The sequence below is a fragment of the Micrasema longulum genome, unplaced genomic scaffold, assembly GCF_059751315.1.
Source record: "Micrasema longulum isolate JH-2025_06_02 unplaced genomic scaffold, ASM5975131v1 h1tg001300l, whole genome shotgun sequence".
Classification (NCBI taxonomy): Eukaryota; Metazoa; Arthropoda; class Insecta; order Trichoptera; family Brachycentridae; genus Micrasema; species Micrasema longulum.
In genome coordinates, this window is record NW_028278487.1 from 137,758 (window position 1) to 164,970 (window position 27,213).

Consider the following 27,213-nt stretch of genomic DNA (forward strand, 5'->3'; position numbering starts at 1 on the left):
ATAATTGTCAACATTTGCATTTTCCAAGAAAGTTATCATTAGTAATAAATAAAAACACCGAATGCACACTCCGAGTCATCCATGCACACACACACACATGAACGCACAAATAAATCACTGAAATTACTTGGCTTCATTAACAGAATATCCTCTGATTTTACTCATGTCCGTACAATCAAAACTCTTTATTGCTCAACTGTTCGCCCTCTTCTAGAATATGCCTCCGTGGTCTGGTCTCCATTCTATGTCAATCGCATAAATCACATTGAATCAGTCCAACATCGCTTGCTTCGAAAAATAGCGTGGATGCTCGGACTAGAGATAGATAATTATTTTTATGCTGAAATAGAGTCAATGTTAAATATTTCTAGTCTACAAAAACGTAGAACTAATATTGACTCCATATATATGTTCGGCATACTAAATGGTATAATCGATGTTCCATCATTACTGGGAAAAGTAAAATTCCATATTCCGACTCGTAGATTGAGAAACAATGAAGTACTGTTCATCGATCAGCATAGAACAAGCTATGGCCTAAATTCTCCAATGACCCGCCTTTGTCATATTGTTAACTCAAGACAAGATCTGGACTTTTTTGGTTTAAGTTTACAACGATTTAAACGAGCACTAAATAAATAGTCCAGATCTTGTCTTGATGTCCCTTATGTTTGTCAGTGCTTCTTTTTTTTTTTTTTTTAATGTTTTAAACTATTCTTTTACTGTAATATTTAAACCTTATAAATTGTATACATGGACAATGTCCGTTAATAAATAAAAAAATATAAAACAAACACAAACATATACATTACATGCGGTACATATACACAGCATAAACCACTTAAGATGTGCATTCAGCAACGATCCCAAATAATCAACTCCATGAAGAAATTTTCTGTATAAATGCAACGTGCAGTTAAAAATGTCTACATCAATACTGAGTCCATTTTATTTTTTTAAGGAACGTCTAATGAATGAATTCGGGGTTTAATTGTTTTACAAGTTGATATGTAAAAAAGAGAATTTAATCTGGTATAGCGAAGAGGACAACGGAAATCAATATTTTGTAAAAGGTTCAACCAACCAAATAATTCAGAATTTTGAATTTTAAAAAGAAAAATTAAATCACATGTAAGACAACTTTTTTGTAGTGATTCTACATTAAAATTAATCAAAGATGCGTCGTAATCATTTCAATGTTACCAAAACGATATTCCAGGCTCCTTATAAATTTCTTTTGAATGTTCTCGATTTTATTAATATATACATTGTACTGAGGGGACCATACTTATGAAGCGAATTCGAGTTGACTACGTACATAAGTATAGTAAAGATATTTGAGTGTATCTGGTGATGAGAATGGCTTGGAGATTCGTAAGATAAACCCTAGAAGTCTATATGCTTTATCCACTATTGTATTTATGTGATCTCTAAATAAAAGCTTATCATACATTAATACAACCAAATCACTCGCTTTCATTGGACAATTGTCCATTTTCCGAGATAGTAATAGTATACTTTTTTTCTTTCGAGTAAATGTCATGATAAAACATTTATCAGAATTTAATAATAACTGATTGTCCTTGCAATAGCGACAGATTGTATTGCTGATATCGATATGTATCTTTTTTGGTGATCCCGTGTAAGTTGGTTTTGTTCCGATGTTGAGCTACCATTGCAGGAGCCATCTTCAGGGTAAACCGTGTTTTGTAAAAAAAAAGTGTTTATGTACTAATTATCTGTACCATGTCGCAGTCGGCAGTAGGTTGACTACTGCCAACAGGCCGGCTTCTCCTGAAGAGTTTTAAGTGGTTTCCACGTGAGCAAATGCTGAGAAGTTCCTGATTAGCCCACATTAATATATCCCTCCTGATCCCAATAGTTAAGATAAATTTTAAGATATTTAATAGCAGAAAAATTCACTTTTTGAAATATAAACCTTGTATATTATAAGCAAGGTAAATAATAAAGCAACTCCCATAAAAAATATATAAAAAAAGTCGGCAGTAGGTACATTCCATGTCATTCTTGTAGTGTGAAGTGCCGGGAACCACGTTGAGTTTTATTTCAGCCCTTCGTCTTTGTTTATGTTATTTGGGTGTTTATATTTTTCAATAGCCTCTTTTATAAAATAAACAAAGTAACATGATTAAAATACAAGTGAATGAACAGTTGAGTTACCTAGAGCCTTGCTTATAAATCTGGTGTAAAGTTACGCCTAGGCATAAGGGTAGAAAAACGATGGTATTTCCATCCTTATGAATTGGACCACTAGTGTGTTAAATGGCAGTTATTGTCTAAACTTCCATATTCCCTCCTCAAATATGTTTTCCATTTCAGTTGTATTTATTTATATTAAAACATCATTCGTTCATCATCATCATTCACCAATAGTGCATAAAGCACTACATTAGTACGCAAATCGCAGCGTATCTAGCAAATTTTTTGTTACCTGAAGGTTAGATGATCAGTCTTTCGCTGCAGGTACCAGTCCACGAACTATAAAATATTCTGGTGTAAAAATACCTTTTTAAATAAAAGTTTTGAGTCAACCATGCCAGGAATCGAACCCGAGACCTCTTGTACGATATACAAACGCGCTGGCCACTACACTACGAGACTAACTGAATGCATAAACCTACATCAAAATACAAACATTATAAAGAAAGTTTCTAAAAAGGGAAATATAACATACAACAAATACGGAAAAAAAAAGTGAAATGGATTAAGAAAACATTATTGTATTTTCAAAATTGATATGGATATTGCAAAAAAATGTTTTCATTTATGATTTTGAAAATAAAATTGTAAACAAATGCGCCTTTACGAAAACGTGGCGTGATTGATAGTAAGAATCGCGACGTGAAAATTCAGTTTTATTTACAATGTTTGAGATTTTTGTTTGATATTTGTATGGGTCGTTATTTGTCACGTAGTTTTTCTAAAGAATTTTGACTTGGTGAATCATGATATATTTGTTATGCATCTGATACAGTATTGATAATATTTTCTTCAAGATATAATGAAGAAAAAAAGATGTAAAATTACTAATATATGTAAATAAACCTAGCTTAAATAGTATAAGACGGTCTCTTCATACAAAGTACCTACTTGAAGGACAAAACGTAAAAAATTACTGCAAATCGTGACGTGTAAGAGGCGTGCTTAATGCAATGGGCGTTTTAGCGGAAATACAAAATTATGAATTATAAAGTATTTTTTATGCTACCAATAAGAAAAAAAAAGTTTTTGTTTTATTCAAAAATGTTTCATAGACACTTATTAATTCTAATCCTAGCTAAAAAGTCATCCCCAATGAAAAGTAAATGACTAACGGAGGGAACATGTGTCATCACGTTATACCACGTCAACTTTGTCAAGCAAAACACGTAGTACATTAAAAAGCACGAATTATTTACATCGGTCTACTGTAAGTTCTATTCAGTATGTCACTCCTTTCCGCATACTCGTCATTTTTGTTTCACTATGCGCTCGACTAGCTGAGCGGGACAGAGACAGGAGATATCTCACGACTAATCACAAACTGGTCACATACTAATAAGACGTTTTTAAATAATAAATAGCTATTTTAAACAAGTATTGATTGAGATAAAAACATAACTTACCGGTAAAAGGTTATACCATCGCTTTTCGCAGTATGTTAACGTACATATAGGCATTTAAGTAATCGCGAGAAGACAAAAGTTCAAAAGTAGCCGGGGACTACTCCCAAGAGACTAAAGTCCGTTCACATATGCCAATTGACCGAAGGTTGAGGGACCATATTTCGAACGCTCATGCTCTACTCTAGTTATATACTTCAATGATTATGAAATGGTTTGTGACAATATATTTTTGAAAATAACTGTTATTTCCAATCAGAGAACATTTCATATTTCTCGCATTGTTAAAAACGTCGAATTTTAAATATCATGTGTCGCTTAAGAAGAAAATCATCCAAAGAGGACGAACCTTTGAAGACTATTTCCAAATATGTTTTCAATAACGTAAAGAAACTTCTACATACGATGTTCCTGGGGGATTTCGAAAACAAGTTGAAGGGAAAGATTTTTTCATAAAATATAAAACAGACGAATGAAAGCTTGCAAAAATCAATAATGAAAGCTAGAAAAAAAATCACAAAGGAAATGGTGGATAAAATGATGCAATAAACCAGCTGATCAATCAGAGGCCTTTACATATTTATATTTAATTTTCTTTTCTCTAAGAGGCTCATAAAATCAAGCATCAGTTATTAATTACAACACCATCATGAATCTAGTGCAAAAAAATATTGTTAAATGTTTATTATAAATTGTATATCACCACTTACTGACTTTCCTATGTCTATCAGTTTCGAGGCATACCCGCCGCCTCTTCAACAGGACATTTATTTCACATTAGAATGGCGTTGAAAAATAGCGTCCTTTTAATCGATGATAAAACAAACAAACCATCATGCCGTTTCTCTGTAGGAATAGGCAAGAAGGGAAGAACGCCACATCACTCTGTTTTTGCACACATACCTCGCTTTCTCTACATTCGAACATCTTCTCATGCACGCGCGCCGATTATTCCAACTTTTGCCATGTCCAATGTCCATCTTCAAGTATTTGTTGGATTTGATCATGCCATGTCTTTTGTGGTGTTCCTCAATTTTCACATCCGTCATCATTTACATAGCAAACCGTTTTAGCCGTTAATTTGCTGTCCATTCACTCTTCATGTTTAAACCAACGTAGCACCCCTATCTTGATTCTGTTAATAATGCTTGTCTTAACCTAACACAGTTCATAGATCTTGATATTTGTGCACCTATCATACAATGTTTTAGCACACATTTGCCTGATACATTCCATTTTGATAGCATTCAACCCACTTTTGTCATTAACAGCTCCTATACATAATAATTAAATCACATTTCAATATAGCCTATTAAACGATGCTTCATTGTAATGATCACCCAATACATTGAAAATTCATACTCTTTCCTTCCTTTCCACCCTCCTTTTTTAACTATTTCATTAATTTAAAAAATAGTTGAATCACTCCACGTTAGTGTAAGCTACTTACAGCATACATCTCATCAGCACATCGTTATTGTAATTCGTGTCTTAACGAAGAGACGGGTATGTCTCGAAACCAGTAGACATGGAAAAACAGGTTTTTATTAACAAATCTGAACTTCCATTTAATAGAATGTGTGATCACAAATTTATGCGTTTTATACGAAGACAGAGATATTGTTTCATATATATCTTATGTCCGTGATCGTACCGTAGACCTCACGCATATATGCAAACAACGATCAACAAAACTCATGAAGAGATGTTCTTAATTACTTTAGCTAAATTGCTAACATGTTCTTTTTATGTTTTTTGCACAAAAATATTTAAACTGTATATTTTTTGTGTACGCGTATATAGGTGTACGCAAGTATGTGTGTATATATATACATAAGAATAGAGTGTATGGATATGTGTGTGTGCATGAATGTATTTGTATGTAAGTGTAAGTTTGTTTAAAAAATCGTGCTGACGTGTGAAATTGATTAAATCAAAACATCTACGCATAGGCTATGCCTATGTGGGTTTTTTTTCTTATCATTTTTTTTATAATATTATTCACACGTACTGTACACCTATGTAATTAGAAAAAAAAAAAACAAAAATGTTTAAAAAAAATTTTTTTTTTTGTTAAATTAGTAAAAAAAAAAGAGGATAAATACAAAATAAAAAAGATAAAATAATTTCTAAGGCTTTGAAAGTAGAAAAAAAATAACGCTATCAAAGTAAGAGAATAAACTAAAACCTGTCTACGAAAGATCAATAGTAAGTGATTGATCAAAAAAGTATCCAACACTTTTCAACAAATGATTTTTACTAGCAAAACTCCTGGGATATTCTCAAAGTAACATAAAACTTTTCTAGAGCCAGGAATTTCTAATCAGAATATCCAAACCGGAGACAGGAGCAATAACTTATACAATCAGCAAATATCTGAAGTTTCTCGATTACCAGAAATCTCCAGAACAATACGTTTCCATTTAGCAAAGTTGGCGGACTCTTCACAAAGGAGGAACATCATTAGAGTGGAAAGTTTCACTGCCTGAATGCTTACATTTGCAATGGCAGGTGTAGATCTAGGCGTTGAATGTATCAACTTAGGAAACGTGGACAAAACGGGGGCGAAAAGAAAGTATAGAGCGATCCTAAAGTGAATATAACACTATCACACTGATTTGTTGTTAAAAAAAATTGATGTCCAAAATTTCTTAAAGCTACAACAGAACTCTCGAATTTCTTAAACAGAAAAACGGTGCACCGAATACATTAATTTATCTTTATATATATAATTCCTTTGTACTGAACTCCTCCTAACCGGCTTAACCGATTTACATGCGGTTTTCAGAGAGATATAGATCTTTGCGCTGTGCGTGTTCGTAAGTATTAAAATCTTCAATCTATGAACAAAGCATAAATGTTTTATTCGTCAATCTACTAGGGTTGTATTTGAGGAGAATGCATTTACAAAAAAATGGAAAGATGTTGATTTTTGTGTATAAAAAAAGTTTGTTTTTGACTGTTTACAAACAACATTTATTTTTTGTGAATCTCAATCAGATTCTTTCTTTTCCTTATAATTTCTACCCATTTATTTATTTTATCTGGATTTTTGGTAATACTATAATAAAATTTAATTCAATATATTTTTAAAAATCGTATTTCGACATAAGTACATCACTGTGTTGGTGAAAAGACCGGAGTTTGCAAAAAGAATGCCATGTTTGAAAAAATATTTATTTTATATTTTGGAATTCAATCATAAACAAGTACCTAGGTTTAATATTTGAATAATACCAATTTTGAATTTTGGAATTGAATCACTAACAATTACTTCGGTACCTACTTATTAATGAAAAGTCTTTTTCCAAGATTGCTAATAGCAGGCAAACTAACGTTCGGGCAGGACAACGTCTGTCGAGTCCGCTGGTTTCTTTATATAATTTATTTTATGATCGTGATTTTCCATTTCCTTAGTTACACTTTATAGTGGATAGAGCAGTGCATTCAATACAATCCAAGCGTACTAATCATCAGATTTGTTTAATAACCGTATTTTTGTCCCGGCAGATAAAAAACACAGCTCTTAGTGTGAAATTGAACCAGAACACTCGAATTGCGTTTTAGACTTAATAATTACTGTCAGGTAAAAACCCTAAAAAAGAAATCAAGTGAACACAATTTCGCGTCGTTGTTGGAGCGTTCATCTGTCATTCTTGTGGTCCTGAGTTCGATTATGGCAAGGTGGATGTTAAATATTTGTTTTAATTGTGGTTATACCCCAAGCACCTGAAGCGTTAGACTGATCATCTAATCGTTCATCTCATGAAAATCATCCAGGTACGCTGCGATTGGAGTGCCAATGGAGTGCCCTGTGCACCACTGGATAAGGATAAGGAAATAATGATGATTATGATAATGATGTTTTATTAAAAAAAGGCAAAATGATCAATCTTAGGCTTTAGGCGCGAGTCCAAATAACGTGTACTATACAGAATTCAAAATCACCCTTTTAAAAAAATACTTCATGTTTACTTTCACTCAAGACAGGTAAACATAATTACCAGCATACTACGAAGTTGGTTAATACTCACTCGATTTTATAGGATGTTGGTTCTATTTCACATAAAAAAAAATTCATTAGATTTTCATTGGTTCAGTCACTTTTATTTTTTTTAACTATCGACAGTTAGTATGCATCCTTTATTAGCAATCCCTAGCATTGTTAATGTACATCCAATGTTATGAGGAAATTCTGTGTTTTTAAAATTTATGTATTTATGTATAATCTATTAAACTAAATCAAAAAATAACTTTTTTATTTATCGTATTATCATCGGTATGATGAAGTTTTGCAATTTCGATATAAGTCCGTCTTTTATTACGTCACGAGTTCAAGTCGGTGAGTTTTTCTAACATGTTAAATCAGGCGAGAGTGTAAATCTGAGTCAAGTATAATTAATAATAATAATAACGGGTCTCTGAAATGGTTTGGTCATGTAGAACAAATAGATGACGAAAAAAATGTAAAATAAGTATATATGGCGAAAATGAACGGTAACGTGAGACGAGGACGACGAAGGAATATGCGGCATGATCAGATAAACCAAAATCCTAAGTCTGGTCAAATCAAAAGCAGCCAGAACCGAAGGACATGTATTACAAGATGTATGAAGTGTGAAAAAAGCTAGGAATATATGCCAGGATGGACGTGTGTGGCGGTCCATTCTCTCCGCCTACCCCTACGGGGAAATGGCGTGATGTTAGTATTAGTAGTAAAAGGAAAACTGCGTACCTGTCAAAACACGCTAAACGTTAAAAAAATTGGCTACTCAGAAACCCGAAACGTATCACAATACATAACTACGCTAGAATTAATTTGTTATTGTTTACCTGAACCTACGACGCGCGACGCGACGTTTGAAAATGTTTTTTTGTGCTCTTATTTTTACCGCGTGTAAATAAACGTTATTTATTCAACAATATTTGAGTATGTCTAAATGCTTGCAGACCGGCTGGATTTCCTCCCTAGGTATTCATATTTAAATTTATTTCAACAGAGAGGTAAAACATCATTGAGAAGGGGATATGGAAGGCTAGGCATTTACAGGGCTTATTTATTTATTATTTATTTATTTATTTATTTATTTACGGACAAAGTCCATTATAAACATTACAATTAAAAGAAATTTTTACAAAGGAATAAAAAAATATAAGGAACAGAAATAAGCAGCAAAGACAGATGATAGATTTTTTAGATTAAGTAAAAAGCATAGGCTAACTATACAGATTCTTTAGCTGATTTGTAAAGAAAGACATCCTTACACCATAATAATCAAGATCTTGATGATCGTTCACCCGCCTGATCATTCTGGGCAAAGGCGACTGTGCACCATAATTGGTCCTGTAGTGACCGAGGAAAAGCATTTCATTATTTCTTAGTCTACGGGTGGGAACGTTAAAAAGAATCTTTTGCAAAATTTCAGGGGCATCAATGAGACAGTTCATAATTTTATACATGCAGATTATATCTGCAATGCATCTGCGTTTTTCAAGACTTGACCTGACTTTTATGACCTGTCATTGGCTAGACTTTCGTATCCCCTTCTCAATTATGTTTTCCCCCTCTGTTGAAATAAATTTAAAGATTATTTATTTCCTATTTTCCGTTGCACTGAACTTCCTCGCTGATTAAAATTTAAAATTAGTAATATCCATAAATACCAGTTATGATGGGTTAGTTTGGATTTTGCAAGCAACCCGCTGCATTCTCGATATTCTGAATACACAAGTACCGTATTTTGTTTTTTCCTTGCCTGCAGTGCACGCGGTGACCCTTGCAAGGCTCCCTGCTGGTGAGACGCCGGCTGCACCCGGCGGAGTCCGCCCGGCCCTGGGACAAGTAGAAGCGCTGGCGCCGCTTGATGCCGTCGCCGCAGGTCTTGGAGCACGGAGACCACTCCGACCAGGCGGACACGGCGCAGGGGTCGGCTTCCAAGTCTTCGTCTGAAATAACATTTGTATTATTATTTTTTTTTTTCAAAAAGGAAATTGTTGCGTTTTTATGATTTATCCAAATGTTCCCATTTTTGGGACCATTTTTAAATAGTTTTAAATATCTCGCCTCGCTCTCTTTTTTAATACTAATTTAAAAAAGACTCAGATTATGTGCAACAAATCCTGTCCTGACCCTGGTCAACCTCTCTTTAATAATGGACAGAGGATTGAGAAAGTCAAAAGCTTTAAATACTTGGGAGTACACATAACTAAGGATGGAAGCATGCATAAAGAGATCGCAACCCGCCTAGGAATTGCTGGAGCAACTTTTAACATGATGCGTGTTGTATGAAACTCTAGTCTATACTCAGTAAAAACAAAATGCCGATTATTCAACCCTTGTATAATGCCAGTTTTCTCATATGGGTGCGAATCTTGGCACCTTACCAAAGCTCAAAACACTAAACATCTGAGTTTTAAGATTAAGTGCTTGAGAAGAATATTAGGTATAAGGTGGTTCGATTTTATAACTAGCATTGAAGTCCGAGAACGGACGCAGCAGCCTTCTATAACGAGCGTTTTGAGGATGCGGCGGTGGACTTGGCTTGAGAACCTAAACCCTAGTTGCCTCTTCTTTAAACCTGCGGGATCACGCCGTCCTGGAAGGCCATCAATGACGATCTTTAGACTTTATTCAGTAGAATTAAGAGACGCCGAATTGACATGGGAAGAAGCGAGAGAGCTGGTTGGTGGTTGGGTCTTCTGGAGGCAACTGGTGATGTCCACATGCTCCACTTAGGAGCGGATGTGGAAAAGAAAGAAGAAGAAATAATTCGCCATTAGAAAGTGGGAATCTAGCACTTGCCACAGGACCACAACCTGATTATTGGTTCAAGTTCTTTGTCATATATTATAGAAAGACAAGTAATTTATTTTAAATACGAGTAAACCAGTCTCAAAGATGTCGCAAAAGCGATGAAACTGGTCACAGTTTATTAACAATTTCTAGATTTTAGAATCACTCGTCTTCGGTTTCTTTGGAACATTTAATATTTTTTAAACAATTTTATTCATCACGTATCTTTTAAATGCAAAGTAGATGGAAAATACGTTTTGCTTATCAAATACAAACAAAATCTTGGACGAGTATACATATTTGACTCATAAGTCACTTTTAAGTAAAAAATATGAAAAGGGTTATAGAACGAAAATAAGTAATTCGTCTATTATGCTTAAGGTACCGATTCTTGAGTAGGTCGATATAAAATATTGTTTTAATATATGATTTGACACTGCATTGTTTCATTGTCCCAAGACTTAATTTTTACGCCATGCACTTGGTTATTATCAGTTATTATTAACACATATTTCGGGTATTCAAAACTACTTATCATCAGGTGTAAATACAAACAAAACAAAAATAATTATTCATAAAAGTATTTATGTAGGTACTGATAAGATACGTATTATTATTTATTGGGAATATTTAAAAAAGAGGTAAAGAATTTTAAAATCCAGTATTTTTATGAATGTTTTATTATTCTGAATACCCCAAATATGTTGTCTTTTAACTAAAATAAACTCATGTGAGGCGTAAAAATACAAAGTGTTTATTTTTATTCAGGGTTTTATAAATCCAGCCATAGTTTGTGCAAAGAAGTCCAAGATCAAGTCAATAGAGCCTCTTAAGTGTCAAAGTGTCTAAATGAGATAATATTGTAAAAAAAACTTACGAATTGACAGCAGAGTCAGAATACATAAGACTTCAGTTAGACTCATCTTGACATATCGTCGCTTCAGTTCATTTTTATCTAACAGACCAAAACACAAATCTGCAGAAATAGAGCTCTTATTTTTTTTTACTAAATAGGCATAAATAACGACCACAACCCCTTAAACGCCTTAAACGCCTTAAAAGCCCTCAACAGTGTTTTAATAAAAAAAAATTGTTTGAAATTTATAAATAAAGGCTTTCTCGGAATTCCTGCACACGTAACTCAATGTTTTTAAAAATGGTCTGTTGGACAAAATCGAAATTTTAAAAATTTAAAAACTCTTTATAAAAAAAACAAGAAAAATAAATATTCGTTTTCGTACTATAAATTATAATATTTTAAAATAAAAACATTCAACACTCTGCTAAATCTATGTTCAAAGAACAACAAATTAAACAGTCAACCGTTCATAGTTGATTTGTACTAAATACAATGGTTTGTATCTTAACAGCTTATTCTGGAAACAAAACCAAAAAATATTTTAATTTTTTTTGTTAGCATCTTTTAGGAGTATTCTGAAACAGTCTGTAAACAAATCATTAATTAGAAAGCAATGTTCGTTCATATCTGAACATAAAAAAAACAACAAAAGTAAAAAAAAAAAAATTGATAGTGATGAGTTTTATTAATAAAACTAAGTAATAGAGGGACATTATTAAAAATAACTATTTTCCTACTAACTAATTTGATATTTCGTGGTTAATTAATCAGCGCAATCACAAAAAATGGTTAAAACTTGAGGTGTTTTTAGTAGGAAGCTTAAAAACTTGAATATTGTAGACAATCAAACGAGCTTTCAAAAATCAAGTTCAGAAATTTCAGTGGCAAAAATGGAAATTAATTAGACTGAGTTGGAAAAGCTTTCAGCTTTAAAATACTATGACAAGGATATCCACCAGCATTGTTTGTTGTTTGCTTCCATTTCCACAATATATCCTCACAACAAAGGGACTTCGTGGCCCAGTTGAGTTTATTGTAACTGAAAATAACGACAAAAATGATAAGAATTCAACTGTCTGATTTGCGTCTTGATAAATTTGAAATTTCTGTCAATGGTGAAATGTTGTGAGAATTGAAAACAATTCAAATACTATTTGTGTAGCAAAATTATCCCTAACTAAATAATGGTTCATTTCACAGTTTGGTTTTGTGTAAGTTATCAATTTAATCAAAGATACTTTAAACTTTATTTTGAGGCTATCAAATTTGTGTACACAAAAACTGGATTCAACCCCTTCAGGAGTTGTTTTTTTTAAATAAATAACACAACAGAGATATAGAACTCTAGGAATTTACTTAACAAAGATAAACAGATGCAAGAAAAAAGGAGGATAATGGTGAATGTTACACGGTGTGTAAACCAACCAATGACAGGGCATAAGCTATGTAAATGCCTAGTTCTATATTCCCTTCTATAACGTATTCTATTTTCGCAATATATTAAAATTATAAACCCTCAAAGGGGTTAAATTCAGTTATTGTTTACAAATATTTGGATAGACTCAAAAAAAAATTGATATAACCAGCTAGTCGAAAAAAATGTAAAAAACATTAAACGATGAATCAAAGATAAACAAGAGCAACAAAATGTTGGTATTTATAAACACCATTAACATATAAGACTTAGAGCTTACCAATGTTGATCCATCTTTATCCCACACTGTGTTAATGGCGAAGAGATCTATGAAAAGCCAGAAGACCTATCCCAAAGAATACCAAGTTGTGTGTCGAATTGATTAATCTACTCATTCTGGACATTGGGGTATAAAAACAAAAGTTGTTCTTAGAAGAACTTATGGGAACACGTTTGGGAACGTGAAAGAAAATTGATTGCAACAGAGATTGGTAATCACTTATAGCATCACTTTTTACCAAAATGCATACATGGTCCATCTCGTTCTACGTTTCTCCAATAAAAATAGATTAAAAAATTGCTTTATTTTAAAATAGGAATAATTACACCTTTACAATCCGAGTAACTATGCCACTTTTATTAAAAAACGGTGATGGACAGACTCGATATGATCAATATGAGTCATTTATGATGGAGACTAATTTGGAGAAGCCTATATTCTAAATAAGGTCAAACTAGTGAGCAATAAAGAGTTTTGATGGTATGAATATTTTTGAAGTCCGCCGTTATTCTATTGATAAAACCAAAAAGTTTGAGAGATTGGTTTGCAATATTATCAATGTGTTCACGATATGAGAGTTTACTTTTATTAAAACAATATAAAGGATATAATAGTCTCCCGTATCTTAAACATATACACTTTACAAAGAGTGGGTAGATGATGAATTAAGTTTTTTATTTTTTTAAACATCAAAGTGAAAGGGATCTAAAAAGTTGCATTTTGGAACACATATATACACAAATAAAAAATATTCGATACTACTTTTGGTCCTCAACCGAAGTTTAAAGTATATCACTGTCTGAACATTTTGTTAATTATCTATATTGATAAAATTATTTTTTGTTAGTAGAGATATAACTGAACCACATTACAAATTCGAACACGTTTTAAAACTATCGAAATGTAAAAAGTTTACACTCCGCGGAACTGATTCCGTTGAGCGCTGGCCTAATATTGACGAAAACGATGGCTCATAAAAACAATGCTACCCATTTATTACAAAACTAAGTGCAACTCCTGTCCTGAGATGCTTATTTAATTAAGTTTAATGCACATTATAATATTTCATTAAACTGACTTTCTTACTTAAATACAGCCGGTTTAGCGCAAAAATCGACTTTTTCAAAAACTTCAAGCTCTGGTTGTGGGCAAAAGGTAGCATTTATTTTTATTTTTTTTGTTATTTTTTGCATTCCGAGTAATCCAAAAGGCAATTTTTTAGACCCCTTTTGTTTCAAAGTTCGGAAAAAAAAGTATCGGCCCACCCCAACTATACACATAACTGCTAGTTGATATGTTTTCCATCTAAATTATTGTATAAAATCTAATTTCCTAATTGGACTAACTTTTGTTTTTTTGCTGCTACATTTGCTCATGTAATTCAATATTTACTGAATAAATTATTAGCTGTGAAAGAAAAACACATTGAAATTTCTGAGCCATAAACAAGTTCACGAGTAGTTTACTAAGTAACTAAATAAATATTTAACTACCATAGACGCGCTCTATGTCACTTTACTCAACATAGTGCAAATTTCCCGGTTGATATTAGCCCGGGTAGTTACACAACGACCCTTGCAACGTTGAACAAAATATTGGAATAGATAATATAGATATTCCATAAAGTATTCATACACAGTATTATGTTTGCGCAACAATATATCGAAGTATTGGCAACTCTCGGAGAGACTGGAGTAATATTGACGAGAGTATTATTTTCAAATAAAGCGCTTCTAGGGCGATGAAAGTATTAGCAAATTTTCAAATACACTGGGAGAATATTATTTCAACATCGGCCACATAAATAACACAGCGATTTATTTTACAATTCATTAATTATTCATCCCATGGGTGCAACTTAAGCTGAATTTATAAGTATAGTGATTGGAGTTATATTTTTGCAACAAAAAATATCTCATGCGTATTTATTTTGTTTTTGTAAATCTCGTGTTTTGTCGTATTTAACAAGGTATGTAGGTATTTATTTAAAGTGTTTTAAGGTCAATCGCATCACACAAAAAATATTTTTTAGATAATTGACGAGTTTTTGTAAAAATGGGCAAATTGGTTGTTTTATCAAACGTTTTCAAGCCGAAAATTCGGTTCATTTTTAAAAAAATTTCAGCATAACTGATTTTATGCTACTTTACTATATTATGAGTAAAATTTTACAACAACTTATGCATAACATAACTTTTTTTTTTTAAAAAGAAAAAAATATGTTATACATTTATAAACTACACTGAAAAACATATTATATAAATGTATCCAAAATACAGGAAAATAATTTATTTTTTTTGCTTTTTTTGACTTACAAAATTTTCTATACGGACCTCCGCGATCTTGATTGTGAAGCGTAATTTGAGAACAAAAATACAGAAGTTTTACATAATATTTATTTTCATTAAACAACGTTCCAAAAAAATTATATTAGCAGTACCCAATATTAATTAAATAAATAATAATTACTATAGCTGGATGACCAATATAAAATTATTATTATATTTATAAAATCCACTGAGGTGAATCAAATACGTAAATTACTAATAAATACTGTTACTTTATAATCAAACAAAACAACCCTGGTTGGTCAGAAAGGCATACATTAGACAGAAATATCATACTCTATAGACATTCATATTATATTGAGTTAGTCCAAAATTTTGTAGAAAAGAACTGGATTCAACTCCCTGGGGAGCTGCCAACACAAAACTTGTCTACAAAAATTTGGACAAACTCAAAATATTGTTGATAAATTCACCTGGTCCATGAAGAAGTATAGAAATTGAAAAAAAAAAATTCAGGTATTGCCTAGTATGTAGGTGAAATAATTTAATTAGATGAATCTCACACGCATAAATAAAGGTTTCAGCTTTTTAACTTTACGAACGTCAACAGATGAAATAATTAAACGAATGTAGATGTTCAAATATGGGCAGAATGGTGAATGTTACACAGTGTGTAAAGTGGCCACTTAAACTAGCCAATGACAGGTCATAAGCCCTGTAGATGCCTTGACTTCAATATTACCTTCTCTAAAATTTTCTTTATCTCTTTTGCAATATATTAATATTATACCCTAATTATACAAAAAAGGAGTGCGTACTTTGATATAAATATTATACATTCTTTATTTAGGAAAAAATCAACCAGTAAGACACGGTATTTTCCTACTTATAAAGAAATGTATACACAGATTTTGATACCCTAGTTTGGCAGGAAGGTGTATCCTAGTAACACAGGGATGTTAGTTTATTTAGTCATGAATTTTATACTTGTTTGATCAAAATGTCAAACCCTAGTCTTAGAGGAATTTTGAAACCTAGTAAGACAGAAAAGTTTTAACCCTAATTAGATAGGAAAGTAATTCACAACGTAGATACTGAATTCAATATCTAAGTTAGACAGAAAATGTTACGTTCTGATGAGACTGGACTACCCTGTTTTGACATGCAATTTTATTCATTAATTCGACAATTATTTAGTACCCCAATAAAACAAAAAAATCTATAAACATTTAAGACAAAAAGATTAACTCTGGAAATTGATTACAGGCAATCAGTAATTTCAACAAGTATTTTATATCCAAGTTAGAAAGGAATGTAAACGTTCATTAGACAGGAGTATGATACTCTAGTCAAAGTAGAATTTTATTATTATGGATCAAATCATTTTAAACGGAAACCTGATTAATTTAATTTTAGAAAAAAATAATATGTAAACATTTACCAACTTTTTATGCGTACTGGTTTTGAGATGTACTTTATCAGGATACTTACAACACTAACATGCAAATACTAAAATACTCATAAAAAAATATATTTAAACCTCTAACTTGATGGTTATTGATTACAATGAAATATATATAAAACAACTTTTTTTCAACCACTCATTTTTTATTTAAAATATCAAATTAGTATTGAAAAACAAAATTTTTACATATTCCTTTTACTAAAATATAATTTCACCTTTCCAATCACCGTAGTATATAAAGTAGAGTATTTACGAAAAAATACATAAATTATATGCAGATTTAAAGGGGATGCAAACACTGCCGTGTCCGAACATGCACAAAAAATTTGGGGTAAATTATTTAGTGATATGTTGGAGAATGGGTGAGTGGGGTTTGGGAAGAGGAAGAGCTGGGAGGTTAAAAGTTACACGATCGGTTATTTTTTTAAACAAACAGGAACGATTAAAATATCTTCTCCCTTTTATGTACTTTTTAAATGATATTTATTTTTGTACTTTTTTAGAATTTAATTATTTTTTCCCCTCTTCTCCTGCATTCATGATAAATTAGTGTGAAATTTGTAATTAGTCTTACTTTTTTTATTGTTCTTTTGTACCTTGTATTTATCTAAAGACTGTATAATTTCCTTAATAAATAAATAGATATATGATTATTTATTAGGGGATATACTCGTAATTTTTTTATATTTTTTATGTGGTGAGTGAGAAATCGGTAAGTGGTAAAAAACCAATATTCACTCACATCAGTAAAAATGTTTAGCCACGAAATTAACGCTTTAAAGATCCAGACTTTTTTTTAATGTCCCTTATGTTTTTCAATGCTTCTTTTCTTTTTATTTAAATGTTTTAAACTATTATTTTATTGTAATATTAAAACCCTTTTAATTGTTTAATTAGATAATGTCCATTAATAAATAAATAAATAAATCAATCAATGTTCACTTATTGATTATCTTATTTCTTTTTTTTTTTTTTTTAACAAGAATTAACGGTACAAGTACCTTTTACATTACATACATACATAAGTATTTACAGTGAAGTAAATACAGTAACAACTTTTTCAATGCTTACTTAGAAAGAACACATTGATTCCACACTAAAATACTTTACAAGTAATTGTTTATAAGCTGGAAATTTCAATAAAAATATGTCACCTAAATCCAAATGTTTATTACCCAGCGCATGTAGACGATTCAGTACTGAATTGCTAGAATATATTGAGATATGATTGTTGCAGTTATAAAGTTGAACTAGCCTAGTCACTCTAACTGGTACTTTAAAACCGATGAGGGCCAAAATTTCAGGGCTGTCCAATACTGAATTAACGATTTTAAATAGAACTAATAAATCATTAATAGTTCTCCTGTCCCTAAATTTAATCAAAATGAATATATTTAATAAATAATCATAGTTACGAAATTCTTTACGTATTCCTAATTTAAAATTAACATATCTCAAAAACTTACTCTGAACTCTTTCTATGGTAATTTGGTGAGAGGCATAAAAAGGGCTCCATATTGTAGAATTATACTCCAAGATGCTTCTCACCAAGGAGGTGTATAAAACTTTTAAAGTGTTTATATTTTTAAAGTCTTTAGTGATGCGCAAAATAAACCCAAGCGTCTTCAAAGATCTACTACTAATATCAGTAAAGTGACTGATAAAAGACAATTTCTGATCAAAAATCACACCCAAATCCCGCATCTCAGTAACTGAATCCAATGCAGTGTTATCGATTGAGTAGTCAAATAAAATAGGATTTTTTATCCTGAAAATTCTCATGATATGGCATTTTTTTATATGCAATTGAAGGTTGTTAATAGAACATCATACAGATAACTTATCTTAATTATTTTGCAGTATAGCACAATCATCAACATTGTTAATAGTCCTAAAAATCTTCATGTCATCTGCAAACAATAATATTTCGACTCCTTCAAATATGTCAACTATGTCATTTATAAATATTAAAAACAATAATAAGCCTAGGTGCAATCCCTGTGGAACCCCGCTAGTAGCAAGAAATGGATTTGACAAAGTATCACAGATTTTCACTGTAAGTATTCTCTCAGTCAAATAATTCATAAATTCGTAAATGATCTTGTTTCAAATTTATTTTTTTTGCAGTAAACTATAAATATTTAATCCAAATATGTGTAGGGGTGTTATTTATTTTGACCTAGTTCTATAGGCTTCACCTTTGCGCTCACTACCGTACCGGCTGGGCGTAAAATATCGTTCCCCTTTTCAATCGTACCTTAGAATTAAAAAAATAAGTCATAAATATTGAGTGAGTGTTTGTAAGTGGTCAATGTGTGGACAAAACATGGAATAAGAAGACTATTCATTTTATTGCATTGATTGACACTATATTCTTACCAAAATATGGAACAAGTAGTCAACAAAAGAAACTTTCAAAAAACAGTGCGCCTGTCATTTTAAAATCATTAATAAGTGTATAAATTCATTAAAAATGTTTCAAATGTATTAATTTGTGACTTGAAAGTTGGAAGTCCAGCCAGTCTGCAAGCATTTGGACATACTCAAACATTGTTAAATAAACTACCTGGTAAAAGAAGTATAAAAATTGGAAAATTGTTTTCGGGCGTTGTCTAGTAGGTGATTTGGTTCAGCCGGATGAATCTCACCCACATAATAAAGGTTTCAGCTCCTTTACTTCACAAAAGTCAACAGATGGAAGAGTTGAGGAAAATTTAGACGTTTAATCATGGGCAGAATGGTGAATGTTACACAGTGTGTAAAGCGGCTACTTTAACCAGCTAATGACAGGTCATAAGCCCTTTAAATGCCTAGACTTCCATATTCCCTTCTAAACAATGTTTTCCCTCTCTGTTGAAATAAATTTAAATATGAATAACTCCCTAGATGGGAAATTCAGCCAGTCTGCAAGCATTTGGACATACTCAAACATTGTTGTACCCAACTATGACTATCTGGAACACTATTCCCCATAATAAATTAAAACAGTGCTACTGAAAGCGATAATAGATTTAATATCTACCTTCTAAGAACAAACAAAATATTAAATCAATTCTTTTACCACTTCCCCACATGCATTTGTCTAATATTAAAGTAAAAAATAAAATTGAGCGGGTGCGTTTCTATCATAAAAAAAATAAATCCTGTAAAATGGATAAAACGAAACGATTCCGACAAAAATGGAGCCAAAGTCATTGGAACAATACGCACCATCCCTCGGTAACGGCACATATGTATAGCATCTATCTTCCAGGAATCAGCGAGTAGCCGATTAGCCACATGTCCGGGATAACTATGATTCCTACAATCTACGAAAGCTACCCTTTGGATATTTTTATTTATTTTGTTAACCGTAATGTTAAAACAGAGCTTTATTTTTTTTTTTTTTTGTTTACTTTTAAGCATAAACACTAGAAAAATTTTCTACTGTGCTCAATGTTTTTTTTTGTGATTTTAAGTTGCTAGAATTCCACTCGTCCATGCGCTTTGTCGCTGCAAGACGATTGGTAATCTTGTTTCAATATGTAAATACTATCAACTATAACATACTTAAATTTTGTAAAGGGGGTCTAGAAATATCAACAGTCCATGCGCTTAGTAGCTGCAAGACTTGTCATAATCTAAATCCTATTTTAAAAAAAAAAGATTTAATTTAAATTCTTTTTAATATCATTCAAACACCTAACTTCTTTGTCAAATTAAAACACAATATAAATAGAGGTAAGATTTTTCACCGTCCATGCGCTCGAAAGCTGCAATTGTGCTGTAATCTAGCTCATTCTTGTAACAATTGAAATATATATTATAATTGGAAACGAGGAACGACAATCCCAATTATCCATGCGCTCTGTATTAATTGTACAGCGCCCTTGAGGTGAATTGCACAAGAATGGAGATATGTAAATTATAATAATAAAAATAAGTACATTTACATTTTAATTGAACAAACAAAGTCTGGTGGAAATTAATAACTAGTTCCATTATAAATTTGAGATTCAGTGATTCAACAAGCAGATTTGGCAATGTAATGAGTTTGTTAAATACAAAAAATATATAGTTGAAATTGTAAACATTACTCTGTTTATTTCATTTCTATTTCAAATTGTCTTAAACAACATAATGCCGATCAGATTGAATTTCAATATAAACAACAAGATGAAGGAAACACGAGCTAAATTACGTAGGAAAACCTTTGACTCTATTCTGAAATAAGCCGCGAGCTTGTTTTGTGTTAACTTTGTATTATTATTTACTATCATTTAACTTTGCCTCGCAGCAGCATAAATCAGAGCACTGAAGATTGTTTTCAAAACATATCTACATCATCATTATCATCGTTTTGTACCCAGTGGTGCAAAGAGCACTGCATTGGTAAACCAAATGCAGCGTATTTTGATCATCTGTTCATCATCTTCAGTTGCGGGAACAAAGAAATAAACGATCTTATAAGTCAGTATTTCACGTCCCAAAATGGTAGTCAAACGCTCCAAGCACTTCAAAACAAGGTAAAGCACTTATCACCAATTGGATTCTTTTTTTCAGGATGCTTACCTAAGAACAGCTATGGAATAAAAAAAAAATTGGTCTAAGGTTTGGTTTTATTACACCTACAACTGTATTTTTTATCCACCCGGAGACACAATATAAAATCACAGAATATATGAAATCTTTTAATCAAAAGTCGGAATAGAAATGGAGCGAGACTGCTTTTTCAGGATGCGGGACCTTCTTTGCAAACATCGATTTAGACCTCCAAATGCGCATTGTACGATGTTGCGCCTTCTCACTTCTTCTTTACGGCATCAGACGTAGACACCCACCTAAGCCATTTCAAAACAAATCAGAGGCTTTGAAACGTGGTGCTACTGTAGGATGTTAAAAATCTCATGGAGAGACAGAACCCGAAACGATAACGTTCTCCGGCGGATGAAAAAAGGTAAAGAGGTACTGCAGACCATAAAGAAAAAAATAATCTGAGTACTTTGTCTTTCTACGGGGAAGAATTGAAGAGAGACGCAGTGCAGGTAGAAGGCGCATCTCTTGACTAAAAAACCAGCTTGACTGATTCCATTGCAGCACTCAGTCCTTATTTAGAGCAGCTGCCAACAAACTAAGAATTACTGCGATAATTTTCAACTTCCATCAGGGAGAGGAAAAATAAGAATTAGAAAAGAAAAAATAGCTATTTTTTTTACAAAAATGTTACTATTTTTTAATAGTGTATAAACGATTTATTGGCAAAATACGAAAACTTAATATCTGATACGAAATCATTAAAAAATCTTTTTCTTTGTCCCTGTCCTCATAACTGAGGATCACAACCTCTTGCGGCCGCCCCGACTATTCTCCAGCTCTTTCTTGACCTTGCCGCACGCAGCACTCCAACTACCGAGGTGCCTGCTGCTTCTATAACCTGATCGGTTCTTTGTGTAGGAGATCTACTTCTTCCTTTTTTCCTCTCCACGCCACCGAACACAACAGGCGCTTTAGGCTATCCTCATTGCTGCGAGAGAGAATGTGTCTCACGCGAACATCATTCAGAGTTAAGCCGTCAAGGTTCAATTCCCGACGGATCGACTCATTGGTACGTCTAGCTATCCCCGTTCCAAGCTAGGCAATTACATTCTAATATATGATAATAGTTAACAAATCAATAGAAAGGATAGGCTAATAAAATATAAACTTACTAGTATACACATTTTGATACATATACATACACACATACACATATATACACAATTATATATATACACACATATATACACATGTACAAACATACACGCGTACATACATCCATACATCCATGCGCATACACATACATACATTCATAAAACATAGACAATTTATTTATAATGCTAAACTTCATGGTTGCCATCTGTATATATATTTTTTTAAATTGTTCTTTATTTTCATATTTTATTTTCGACATCCAGTAAGAATCTCCAATCCGTGGCATGCATCAACTTTTCTGACTCCCTACGACCAATGTCATGAAAGAACAAGGTTAACACCTTCCGCAACTTGACAACACTCCCATCTTTCTACGATTCTGGCAAAAAGTTATGGACCTTTTTGCCTATGTAATAGTGTTATCTCGATGCCAGAACAGTGTTGACCCCTACACTTAGTATCAGATCCGTATATCTTGTATATTGGTTTTAGTTGACGCTTGGGTAAATGTCTCTGTTTATGTGTGTAACCACTACCGTTCTCAATATATACTGTTGAATAATATTCAGTAGTCACTTGGATAACGAAATGTTTCTTTTAAATTACTAAGATTAAAGATTTATGTGCAATTGATACAGGTTCAAGGGCGGTTTTTGTGCAAGCTTCTCAACTAATTAGACCGTAAGTCAACACAGAATTTGCCAGTGCATGGTATAGGTGTTTCAAATCCGGGACTTCAAGTATCTAAGTGGGATGAAAAAATGTAGCAAGCGCTTAATTTTTGCAGTTATAGTTTCAATTTGTTCATCCAACCTCAAATACTGGTCTAAGGTTATTCCAATATATTTTATACTTTTAACACTACTCAGTTTTTTGCAGTTGCAATTCACCATCTGAAGTTCGTGAATTTCATTAGGTTGTTCGTCGGAAGTTGCACTAAAACGTATATATAAACTTGTATATTCACAGTGTTTTTACTCTCTCCTGGACAAAAATTAGTTTGGGACTTATGATCTCTACAAGTTAAGCCGACGATATTATTAATTGAGAGTACTGTGTTTATTTTCAAAAATGGATATTATATCATGCTTTAAATTCTAATAAAAATTATCTTCTAGCTAACAACCTTAAAATCATGAATGAGTAAGTTTAATTGAATTTACTATTATTTCCACCGAATTTTTTATTTTCATTTCATTTCTCTCCAGCTTTTTCTCCATTTTTCCATACCGCGGGCAAAAAGGATGAAGTAAAGGGAGGAACGTAACCGAACACAATTACCCCCGATTTAAACACCGATCAGTATCGGAAATAGCCGCTGCAAGGAAAGCTTTTTCACGTGGAGGACCCAAATCCCACGCAAAACGGACTTCCGTTATATAAATCCGGTCTGAGACCTGTACAGGCTTACTCTGAGTTGGGATCACGGTTAAATACAGGGTGTCTGAATTTAGAGTCAGTTTCGTTTTCATTTCATGTCTTCGATAACCTGACAAAAATTTTTAGTTAACAAGAAACTATTGTAAAATATTAATTGATTTATTTATTTATTTGACGGACTTATGCAGTCTATTCTAACGATGGTAAATACAATTTATTATAATAAATACAGGTACTAATAAAATAAAATACACCATCATAAAATAAAAGCAAAGACAGAAAAAAATTTAATTACTTCCTCAAGACAAGAGCCGGTCTATCTGAGTGATTTTTTTTAATCTATAAAGACATACACCAAAAAATTCCAGATCTTGTCTCGAGTTTACAATACGACACAATCGGGATATTGGTGCATTCAAGCCATAGATTGTGCTGTGTTGATCAAGGAACAGCACATTATTATTTCGCGACCGGCGGATTGGAACATTGAATGCCACTTGTTCCAGTAGCGATGGTACATGAATTAAGCCATTCAGTAAATTAAACGTAAATATAGAGTCAATATTATTTCTACGTTTTTGTAGACTTGAGATTTTTAACATTGACTCCATTTCTCTGTAAGTGTATTCTCCCTTTTCGAGGCCAATCATCCATGCTACTTTTCTAAGCAAACAATATTGCAGCGATTTTATATGATTTATCTGGCCTATATAGAAGGGAGACCAGATCACGGATGCATATTCTAAAAGAGGACGAACAAGTGAGCAATATAGTGTTTTAACCGCGAACTTATTGGTAAAGTCACTAAATGTCCTGCTAACAAAACCCAAGAGTTTTAGTGACTTGTTAATCATAGTATTAATATGTTCATTAAAGGTACAGTCCATGACTTCTATATTCTTTTGTACAAAATGTTCTTCATCTCCGTTGTAATGTATTATTAGAGGATACAATTTGACGTCATCATCATCATTCCATGTCCACTCCCTAGCTGGAGCGGATGGTATCTACAAAGAGCCTCCTAAAATTTCTATCGGCTGCCAGCTCCTGTGCGTCCTCTCAAGTCAGGTTTGCATCCTGTAGTTATGACATAAACTGCCGACGTACAGTCAGCAGTGGACGTCCAGGACGTCGAGAACCTGATGCCTTGTGAAGTAGGCAAGCGTGGTTTTGTCACCGGAGTTTGTTGCGTCCGTTTTCTTTTTACTTCATTATACAATTATACATTTTTACAGTTCAAACATTTCAATTTTTATATTTTTACTAAAAATAAAATCCCACCAAGCAACTTTCTGTAGCTTGTTGGTGGAGATTTCAATTAATACTGACTTATATAATATAATCTACATTTATAAAAACAATGAATTTACATTTATTATGAATAGCCGAATAGATCAGAAAATACATGTATATACAAATAATTGTAATATTTTTTTTATTAAGTACAAAAAAATATATGAAAAATTCAAATTAAATTGTAAATGAGACAAAAATATCTTTATTATATTACTTTCATAAATTGAGAAGAATCGGATGTAGAATTTGAAATTGAAAATTCGTGTGGTTATCTCACAGATAACACATTAAATGTTAATGTATTCATTATCCTACTCTATGCATTCTTTGGAAATTTCTAAACAAGCTTTATCTATTCAAAATTCATGTCAATATTCAGAGCACTTAACCTCTGCACGACGCACGTGCCTACCCGTTCGCCATCTCCTGACCCTTATCAAGAATGGGCATTAATTCATTGAACCTATTAAACGATAAAGCAATGATATCTAAATAAAGATGGAATACCCTTTCCTACTTTTAGATTCATTTGAAATGCTACGCAGATATTTGAATTTATTATTTTCCATATTACGTATGTTATAAATCCACCATTTCCCTACATTCGATTCTGAATTATTCATAAGGGATCGAACAAATGATTGTATAATATAAATTTGATTTTTCGAAAAAACGTTTATAAATAGCAGTAGGTTTATAAACAAAATTTTGAAAAACTTCGCCGTCCGATTAATGCTATATTTTTTCCGCGTGTTCGAAAACATTTTTAAGTCGAATTTTTCGTAGCACTAAACTTACTCATATAAATTTTTGAAATAAACGGCCGTTTTATTTACTGCTCTCAAGCTATTTTTTTTTAATTGTTTAAAACGCTACTTGAATATTTAAAAAAAATACATGCAAAATATATATTATTCTATGATGATTCACATCCTGTCCAGAGCACACACGATGTTTAACGACAGTAAACCGTTTTCGGTATCGGAATTTTTGTATTCCCTTGAAAAATTTGGTTTGTGATGGTAACACCCCTTTTCCCAAACACAGTTGAAGTCGAAACCATTCAGAACAAACGACGCTTTCTCAAGCCATTTGGTTTGATACTCCCAAAACTTGAACATATTACTGACCCGCGTTCCATTCTGAAACATTTGGTCATGATATTGATTTTCTTTAACGATCCTGAACCAAAGCTTACGGAACGCACCCCAAATTATTTGTATCTGAATTTGTTTTTAAAATCCATTCCATCAGTATCAAGTTTCATCCCTCGTTAGCCACAAAGAAATGAAAATTTAGTAATAAAGTTAAGTTGGGTTTGAAATTATATCCGTAGAATTAATATGTCGTTTCCGTGAAGCAATTCTGTGAGTAGAATTTTTTTTTAACAAATGATGGTGCTTGCCGTCAAATTTACTTGGAAATAGATAAATAACTTATGTTAATTTAAATAGTTTAAGGATGATTGTTGGAGGTATTTGTTTTAGTATACTGACACAAATGAAAAGAGGAAATAAGTTGTTATAATAATATTTCTTTTCGTAATATTTTGAGTGGGTATGTCTTAATGCTTATTAATAAACTAAATGTTATAAATATTTCTTTTTAACCACTTTCCGGCTTTTCCATGTCTACCGGTTTAGAGACAAACTCGTCTCTTTATCAGGACACTAATTAAACCAACATGCAAAACCCATTATACACCTTCACCATGTTGTTGCACAAAAAAATACAATCAACATGCCGTGCATTTTAATTAGTAACCCTTACGTGCAATGATTAGGTTATGAAAATAAAAAAAATTATGTTGTGGGAGAAAAGGTTGAAAAAGAGAGGGAGGGGATGAAGGGAGGGGCGTGAGTTTAATATGTATATGGTGACCATTACAATGATATTTTCATGACCTAATCAGTGCATGTTAGAGTTACTTATTAAAATGAATGACATGTTGGTATTATAATTATGTGCAACAACTATGGTGAAGGTGTATAGTGGGTTTTGCATGTTAGTTTAATCATCGTTAATTTAATTAAGAGACGGGTACGTCTTGAAACCAGTAGACATAGAAAAATCTCTAAGTGGTAATATACAAATATTAAATAACATTTAGTAAAATGTTTAACCACAAAGTTAATGGTTTTAAAT

General features: G+C 32.3%; 1 pseudogene across 1 annotated transcript in view; it reads right to left on the reverse strand.

Annotated features, from left to right (window-relative positions):
* The window catches only part of LOC148276000 (spondin-1-like), a 185,399-nt pseudogene that overhangs the window by 31,876 nt on the left and 126,310 nt on the right, over positions 1–27,213 (reverse strand). The window contains exon 8 of the transcript XR_015823881.1: positions 9,359–9,569. The product of XR_015823881.1 is annotated as a spondin-1-like (transcript). The remainder of the gene's footprint in view (positions 1–9,358; positions 9,570–27,213) is intronic.